This window comes from Zootoca vivipara, chromosome 6 (assembly GCF_965207765.1).
Source record: "Zootoca vivipara chromosome 6, rZooViv2.hap1.1, whole genome shotgun sequence".
NCBI lineage: Eukaryota > Metazoa > Chordata > Lepidosauria > Squamata > Lacertidae > Zootoca > Zootoca vivipara.
The window spans coordinates 802,008-809,725 of NC_142589.1; the positions used below are offsets into that span (position 1 = coordinate 802,008).

The 7,718-nt window shown below is 50.5% G+C and overlaps 1 long non-coding RNA gene across 1 annotated transcript; it reads right to left on the reverse strand.

Moving 5' to 3' along the window:
• LOC148685214 (uncharacterized) lies at window positions 1-2,740 on the reverse strand. The gene is made up of 2 exons (XR_015950400.1): window positions 2,604-2,740; window positions 1-267 (listed from the first exon to the last, which is right to left on the reverse strand). It is a non-coding gene; the product is annotated as an uncharacterized LOC148685214 (long non-coding RNA).
• Window positions 2,741-7,718: the final 4,978 nt, after the last annotated feature.

Below are 7,718 nucleotides of genomic sequence, written 5' to 3' on the forward strand. Positions count from 1 at the left end.
TTTTTATAAAAGAACAGAAATGGTTTATTGAATGTTGTTGTTTAGTCGTTTAGTCGTGTCCGACTCTTCGTGACCCCCTGGACCAGAGCACGCCAGGCACTCCTGTCTTCCACTGCCTCCCGGAATTTGGTCAAACTCATGTTGGTAGCTTTGAGTACACTGTCCAACCATCTCGTCCTCTGTCGTCCCCTTCTCCTTGTGCCCTCCATCTTTCCCAACATCAGGGTCTTTTCCAGGGAGTCTTCTCTTCTCAGGTTTATTGAATATCTACAGATAAATTGTAAACAGATAAAAAACATTGGCAGGATTATTGTAATAACCTGCAGCTATATAAGAGTATCTATTTAAAGAAGATAAATAAACGAATAAGGTAAGCTAATCTGGATATGCAGAAGATATGAAAAATTAAGGAACTGCAGAAAGAGAGGGAAGGAAGTCAAGTTTTAAAATGTTAAAATGATTGCAAAATCAGTGAAATGTATATATCTGAAAAGTATAAATAAAATTTAAAAGAAGAAGAAGAAGAAGAAGAAGAAGAAGAAGAAGAAGAAGAAGAAGAAGAAGGGCATCATATCTCCTCTCAGTCTTCTATTCCCCAGGCTCCTTCAACCGTTCCTCATCAGGCTTGGTTTCCAGACCTTTGATCATTCTTGGTCCTCCTCCTCTGCATATTTTCAAGCTTGTCAACATCCTTCTTAAATTGTGAGGGAGGATGAAAATGGGGGAAATGGGAACCGAATGGGATATTCTAGAAGAGGTAATGGCTGTGTGATGATATACTGCAACACTTTGTTACGGCTCCCATGCAAAGTCAGGCTGTGCACACACCACACATTTGAAACACATTGCTTTCACTCAAAGAATCCTGGTAACTGTAGCATGTTAGGCATGCTAGGGATTGTAGCTCTGTGAGGGGTAAACAACAGTTACCAGGATTCTTTGGCTCAGAGCTGCCCCATTGGAATTAATGGCCCTAAATTGTGTCCATTAATTTCAATGTGTCAGAGTATGACTAGGATTGGCTATATCCCACTGTGTTTATGCAGCCATCATGAATAAAATGCACAGCAGGCAGAGAAGATGGCCTTTTGCAAGGTGTGGGAAAGGTGAGCTGGCCTGGCTCCTGGATCAGGGTGAGGATCTGGGCACCCACCCACAATTTATAGGCAGTTGTCATACATGTGACAAAATGAGCAAGACACTGGCTTTTATTGGTTTATTTAATGTGGAAGCTTTGGGGTTTATTCGGTCCATGGGCAGAGGGGCAGAAGAGTCAGCCTCCGCTTTGCCTGCAGCTGAACTTGCTTGGCTGCTGAACTCACCTGTTAGCTTGAGGCTTAGTCAGCCAAAGCACCTTCACTTGGTTGCTCTAAATTTATACGCCTGACTAGCTTTTCCCCGCTGTGAATGCAGCCACTCAAACCAGGGTGTGTGGCTCAAATGCCAGAAAGCAGGAATTTGAAAGGGTTAGAACAGTTTAGCCTCTTGGGCGAAAGTTTTTTTCAAAACTTTAAAAAACACATTAACTATATAGTTAACTATACAGTACTCAATGCAAAGCATAGAGTTTTTAGTCTGGAGTGTTTGGGATTAGAGGACAGCATACCGGTAGCTATGGTGGGCATGACAGAAACATGGTGGAATGGAGAGAATTGGTGGTATATGGGCACAAACTTTATAGGAAGGACAGGGAAGGGCAAATGGGAGGTGGTGTCGCTCTCTCTCTACCTCAGTGAGGACATAAGAGTCCTGTTGTTGTTTCAGGAGAAAATGAAAGAGTGTGCCTTTGTGGGAAGGTTGCAGCTCCTGCTGGGGCTGTAGAGACCAATGTGGGAGAGATGCACCTTGGCTGGCGTACCCTAAATAATTGTGCCCTAGGACAGGGGTCACAGAACTGACTAGGGGGCCAGTTCAGGACAGGCCACCAGAAAGTTCTTCTTCACACTGTGCATGGTTAAACTCTGAAATTTGCCCCCAGGGAGAGTAGTGATCACCACCAACTTGGATGGCTTTACTGTAGAAGAGAATGAGGCAAATCGATGGTGATTAACGCTCTCAGTGGCTAAAGAGATACCTCTGGATGCCCGTGGTGGGGAATTGCAAGGGAAAGGAGCTCTCCTGCCCTCTCGGGTCCTGCTTGCGAGCTTCCCACGAGGGGCATCTGGTTGGCCTCAGGGAGAACAGGACGCTGAACGCGATGTTCCTTTGGCCTCTCCTTATCTCCTTCTGTTACAAGCAGAGCTGCTTGGCTCTCTTTTCCTCTGTCAAATGCTGGAAGGTTGGTGTATTGTCACAGGAGGAGGAGGAGGGGGTGAGTGATCACGTCAGTGCCTGGGAGGGGGCGACGGGGTGGCACTGTTACTAGGCGAGGCTGGTTCAGCGCAGGCAGGCAGGCAGGAAGGAAGGAAGCTCCCCCCAGCCTCCCACCCCACAAGCGGGGCGCGCGCATCCATCCACCATCCGGGGGTTATGCACTGCGGTCCTCTCCTCTCCCTCTCTCCCCCCGCTCTTGTCTCCCTGCCAAGAAGTACACACACGCACCGAGCACGGTCACATTCATCAACCAGGCTCCTCCTTTGCAACAGGACAGCCCCTCGCCTTACCTTAGATGAACCCGGCAGGCTGGCTTGCTTTGCTGCCGCCGCCTCTGCTGATGTTTCTCTGCAACGGATCAATAGGGAAGCGGCGTGTGATGGGAAGGTTTCACAAGCAAGGCCGCCGCAGGCCAGAGACATTTGGGTACCTTGGGCGGAGCATCCGAATGGGAACCTAAGGAAGGTCACATCCTCCACGCCCTACCTATAAAGCACTCTTGCTTGCAGCGCTATAGAAGTCATGACTTCTCCAAAAGAATATTAGGGGACCCAAACTACAGGCCCACCCAGACCCCAGGATTTGGGAGTGGGGTGGGGAGTAAGCCATCGCTCTTAAAGTGGTATAAATGTTCATTCCATGTACGGTGTGGATGTGACCTAAGGCTAAACCCTTCTGGGTCAGACTGAAGGGGCCCACGGGTGGACTTTCAAATATCCTTCAGATCAGACCCCCAACCTCACAAAGCGGCTCAGCTCGGGGCTGGCAGGGCAGCAAGAGGCGGATGCAGCAGCCCTTTGGTCCCAACGCCTGGCCAGTCAGGTACTCCAAGCAAAGCAGGAGGGAGATCTCCTTCCGCTCTGCTTTTGACGCCCAGGATCTATTTTGTACTCAAGAGCTACTTTGCCTCTGGTCGCGGAGTCCCCTATATAACCATGGCATGACTAATGGCAACCCCACCCTTTGCCAACTCGCAAGGACCTCAACCCACTAGGACCTTGCCAGGCCTGCACTGAAAGGGGGGCCTGGAAGAGTGTGGGTGGCCGTGTGACTGCTGGCATTCAGCTGTCGGAACTAAGGCAGTCCTCAGTCTGTGCAATGAAGTGTTGGCCACCCGGATCTAGCCCAATATTGTCAGCTCTACCTGGCAGCAGCTGTCCAGGGTCTCAGACGGAGGAAGGTTTTTCCCCTATAACTTAAGACCGTAATAAGAGCTTGGCTGGATCAGGCCAATGGTCCATCGAGTGCAGCATTCTGCTCCCAACCAACCAACTGCCTGTGAGAAGCCTGCCAGCAGGACACGAGTCCAAGAGTCCTCCTCTCTCTTTGTGTGGTTTCCTGCTGCAGCAACTGGGATTCAGAAGCATCGCTGCCTCTGACCACGGAATAATAATAATAATAATAATAATAATAATAATAATAATAAATATATTATTTATACCCCGCCCATCTGACTGGGTTTCCCCAGCCACGGAGGCAGAACCGAGCCATGGGGGCCAGCAGCCATGCAGGATTCCACAGTCTTTTCCTCCATGGATTTCTGCCATCCTCTTTTAAAGCTACCCCGTCTCTTGTGGAAGCAAATTCCATAGCGAAACGATGCAGAAGGACATTCTCTCATCTCTCCCGAATCTTCCCACATTCAGCTTCCCTGGTAGTCCCCAAGTTATAGGGTTATGAGAGAGCGAGAGAACTTTTCTCTTTCCACTTTCACCCTGTCATAAATTTCTATCCTGCCGCATCTACTCGCCTTTTCTCTAAGCTGAAAAGCCCCCGATCCTGCCGCCTTTCTTCATGGGGGAGTCGCTCCCTCGCCTTGACCATTTCGCGGCCTGCCATTTTCCAACTCTGCAATATACTTTTGGGGCGAGGCAGCCAGGACTGTGCGCTGCATTCTATATGCCTGCTGCCACCTGATCTTCCTTTGGTTGGCGGTGACAGGGAGTGACTCTTACATTGTGCCTTCCTTCCAAGGGGCTCATACTGCATTGTACCCTCAAAACAGCCCTGTGAGGTAGACTAGGCAGAGGGGGGGGAGGCAGACTGTCTGGTCCACGGTCGAAGTTTCTTTAAAAGCTATCCGCGACCAATCCCCGCTGGCATCTCCAGGTGTGGCTGGGAAGACCCCTTCCAGATACCCGGAGAGCTGCTGCCGGTCCGTGTGGGCAGCGCGGAGCCAGGGGGACGACCGGCCCCTGGGCTTGGTGCCCGGGCGCGGGGCAATGCGCGCACTCGCCGGAGCTGGCACGGCGGGGCCCGGCTTCCTCGGCTCCGGCTTGCGGACGTGCCTTCCGCCTTGGTGCTGCGCTCAGCTCCTCCTCCTGCTGCTGCTGCTCTTCCCCGCCCCGCAGGGAACGCAGCGAACCAGGCAGCCTCGCCAGGACACTCGGCGCGCACGTAAGACCCACCGCCAGGCTGAGCGCAGCGGCCGTTGCTGCGGGACAGGCTTTGCGCAGCGCAGAGCGCACAGGCCGGGAGGCGCCTCTGGGCGTCCCTCCGGGGCGTCGGCAGTAGCGCCAGCCCGCTCCCTGTTTCCCCCTCTGGCTTTGGAGAGAGAAACGGCACCTCCCTCGCCCATCCACGCACCCCCCCAAAAAAAAGCATTGAAAAGAGAAAGCCGGGATGGAAGCCCCAAATCCGACCCTCTCTTTCTGGCCCCTGGGACACTACCCAAGTCACAACCTTCACCTGCTAGCATAGCACACGCACGCGCACACCTTGCGTGTTTTTGCCTGGCTGGGATGAGTCTCTTGCCCTCTCTGAACATGGTTTTCTGCTTGCCTGGATGGGGGCTCGAGAGAAGGAGGTTCCCCTGCTCTAGTTCACATTCCTTGCTCTGCCCCACCCCCGCCTCGTCCACCTATGGCCCCCATACGGCCCTCCGCTGAAAAGGGTCCCTCCACTGCCTCTGCCTGGAAAGATGGACAGATCCGTAGAGGGTGCAGCTGTGAGTGGCCACAGTGAGCCAGGAGTTAACAACGAGCAAGTGGCAAAGGGAGCGGTGGCAGTTCGGATCATCAACTCACCCCCCCCCCCCAACAACTCTCTCTTTTATTCTCTTAGGAGGTTCTTAAGAGTTTGGGGAGTTCTTTGGCTCTGCTCAGTACCGGCTCTGGAGCTGGCATGTGGCCCTCAGGAATAGTTCTGATGGAATGTGGCCCTCAGCAGGAAAAGCTTGCTAACTCCTGGACTGTGCTGCTGAGTGATAGAGGCTCTCGGGGGTTTCAAACGGGAGTCTTTCTGGACCATCTCTGTCTTTAGTGAGGACAAACCAGGAAGGCGCCTTCTGCTTCAGCCGGGCCATTGGTCCTCCTGGCTCAGTACTGTCTGCGGAGACTGGCAGCATTTCTTAGGCTCCTGGGCAGAGGAGGGTTTTCCACACCCTAGATGGAAAGATCATTGATTGAACCCAGTGTGTTCTGTGTTCAAATCAGATGCTCTACCACTGAGAATCACCCTTTCCCTTGTGACTGTAGGGAACAGAATGCTGGACTTCAGTAAATTTTGAGTCAGGGTCCCTCAAGATTGGTGGTGGTGGGGGGTTTCTGGGTGTATTCTGCAGCAATGAAACATGTGATGGAAGCACTAATTGTGCATTAGTGGTGGATGTATACTGGATCATTCACACACCACTCCACTTTATTAGCTGCTCTGCAATGCTTCCCCAATGTGATCATATTATTGGCTTCTGTAGGGGCTTTTTTGCACCCCCACCCTGCTGCTGCAGCATTTGCAGAGTGAATGGTAAATGGTTTTAGGATGTCAGCAGGAAGTTACAGGACATGCACCAATTTTCAAATGAAGCAGTGTCTCTGCAACATCTCTTGCTTCTCTGAAGTGTGTGGTCCAAGAGAGGGAAATGACTACTGGCCAGTGAATTTATCTGCCACCTTTCCCATCTCATTTTCATGTGTGGAGGAACACGAAACTGACATGGTCAGGTGTTCCTCCATGTGGTCCTCCATGTGGACACTCTGGGAACTGTTGTGACTTGTCTGCCCTAGTATTCCATCCCACAGTTTCAGCATGTTGTGAAACGGCGGAGTAATTATAGTTCTGCTTTGCTCTAAGCAGAATTTGACACAGATGCTCCCTCCATTGTGTCTTCATTGCCCCCAGTTTAGGCATGTGAATTGCCCCATAACAATTGGAGGTGGTGGTGGTGAGGAATACTGGAGAGAGTCAGGGTATGGGTGCAAATGTTAAGGGTGGAATTGACTTATGTTGTTCTTTTGTTGATTTCATAAAATTTATATACCACTTGGTTGTAAAAACTGCTCTCAAAGCAGTTTACAAAAAGAATAAAACTATAAACTATCAGTAATAACAGTGTAAAGTAACTATTAAATATATTCAAAAATAATTTGAATACATGTTAAATTAAAACACGTTAACATTATTCATGTCTGTGATGTCTTGCCTAAAGAAAAATGTTTTCAGCCGGGGCCACAAATAATGCCATTGAGGTGCCTTCCTGCTGTCCACAGGCAGGGAGATCCCGTGTGGATGTTGCTGCGAACTAAACAACTGATTTCTTACCAAGGTGGAACGATTGTTGTGTGGCACATGTAACTCTGCCAGTTCTGCAGGTCAACACAATCAAGTGGGCAAATATGGGGTAAAGCAATCTCACAGGTAAACTGGTCCCAAGCTATTAAGGGCTTTCTATACTTGGCCCAGTGGCAAATTGGCTCCCAGCGCAGGTCTCTGAGCCCAGGTGCATTTCTTTGGGTTGTCATGCAAGTTGCTCCTGAGACCAAGGAGCTTCCTGTGAATCTTATAAATCCTCTCGGCTCTGTTCTCTCTCAGCTGTGGAAATTTTTGCTACACATCTCAGGAGGATAAATCCTGGTGAGTTGCTGGAAACACTGAGCCAACTCTGTTGAGATCACATGTATTAATGATGTTGTATTATTAATAAGCTGGCATCTATACTTCTGCTAAACTCCATGGTGCTCTTAAAAGCAGTGGGGGATCATAGAAACATAGACCTGTAGAGTTGTAAGGGACCCCAAGGGTCATCTAGTCCAACCCCCTGCAATGCAGGAATCTCGGCTGAAGCATCTATGACTGATGGCCATCTGACCTAAATGGGAATGGAGGAGAGGCTGAGGTCAGGGGTGGGCTTGAGAGAGACTGAGGGTCAGCTGCATGCCACATTAAAGGCATATGCAACCTGAAGCATATTCTCCATGCTAATCTCCTGGGTTCCAGGGGCAAATGGGGGTGGGGCAATAGACGTTTGGGCAGTGCTGCTGCGCTCAGCCCTGCTTGTGGGGCACCTGGTTGGAGGCTGTGAGGATGAGATGCTGTACTAGGAGAGCCTTTGGTCTGATCTAGAAACCTGGCTCTTCTTATCTTTGTACCTTCTGAAAGAACCTGCCAAGCAATGCTACAGAAGTAGG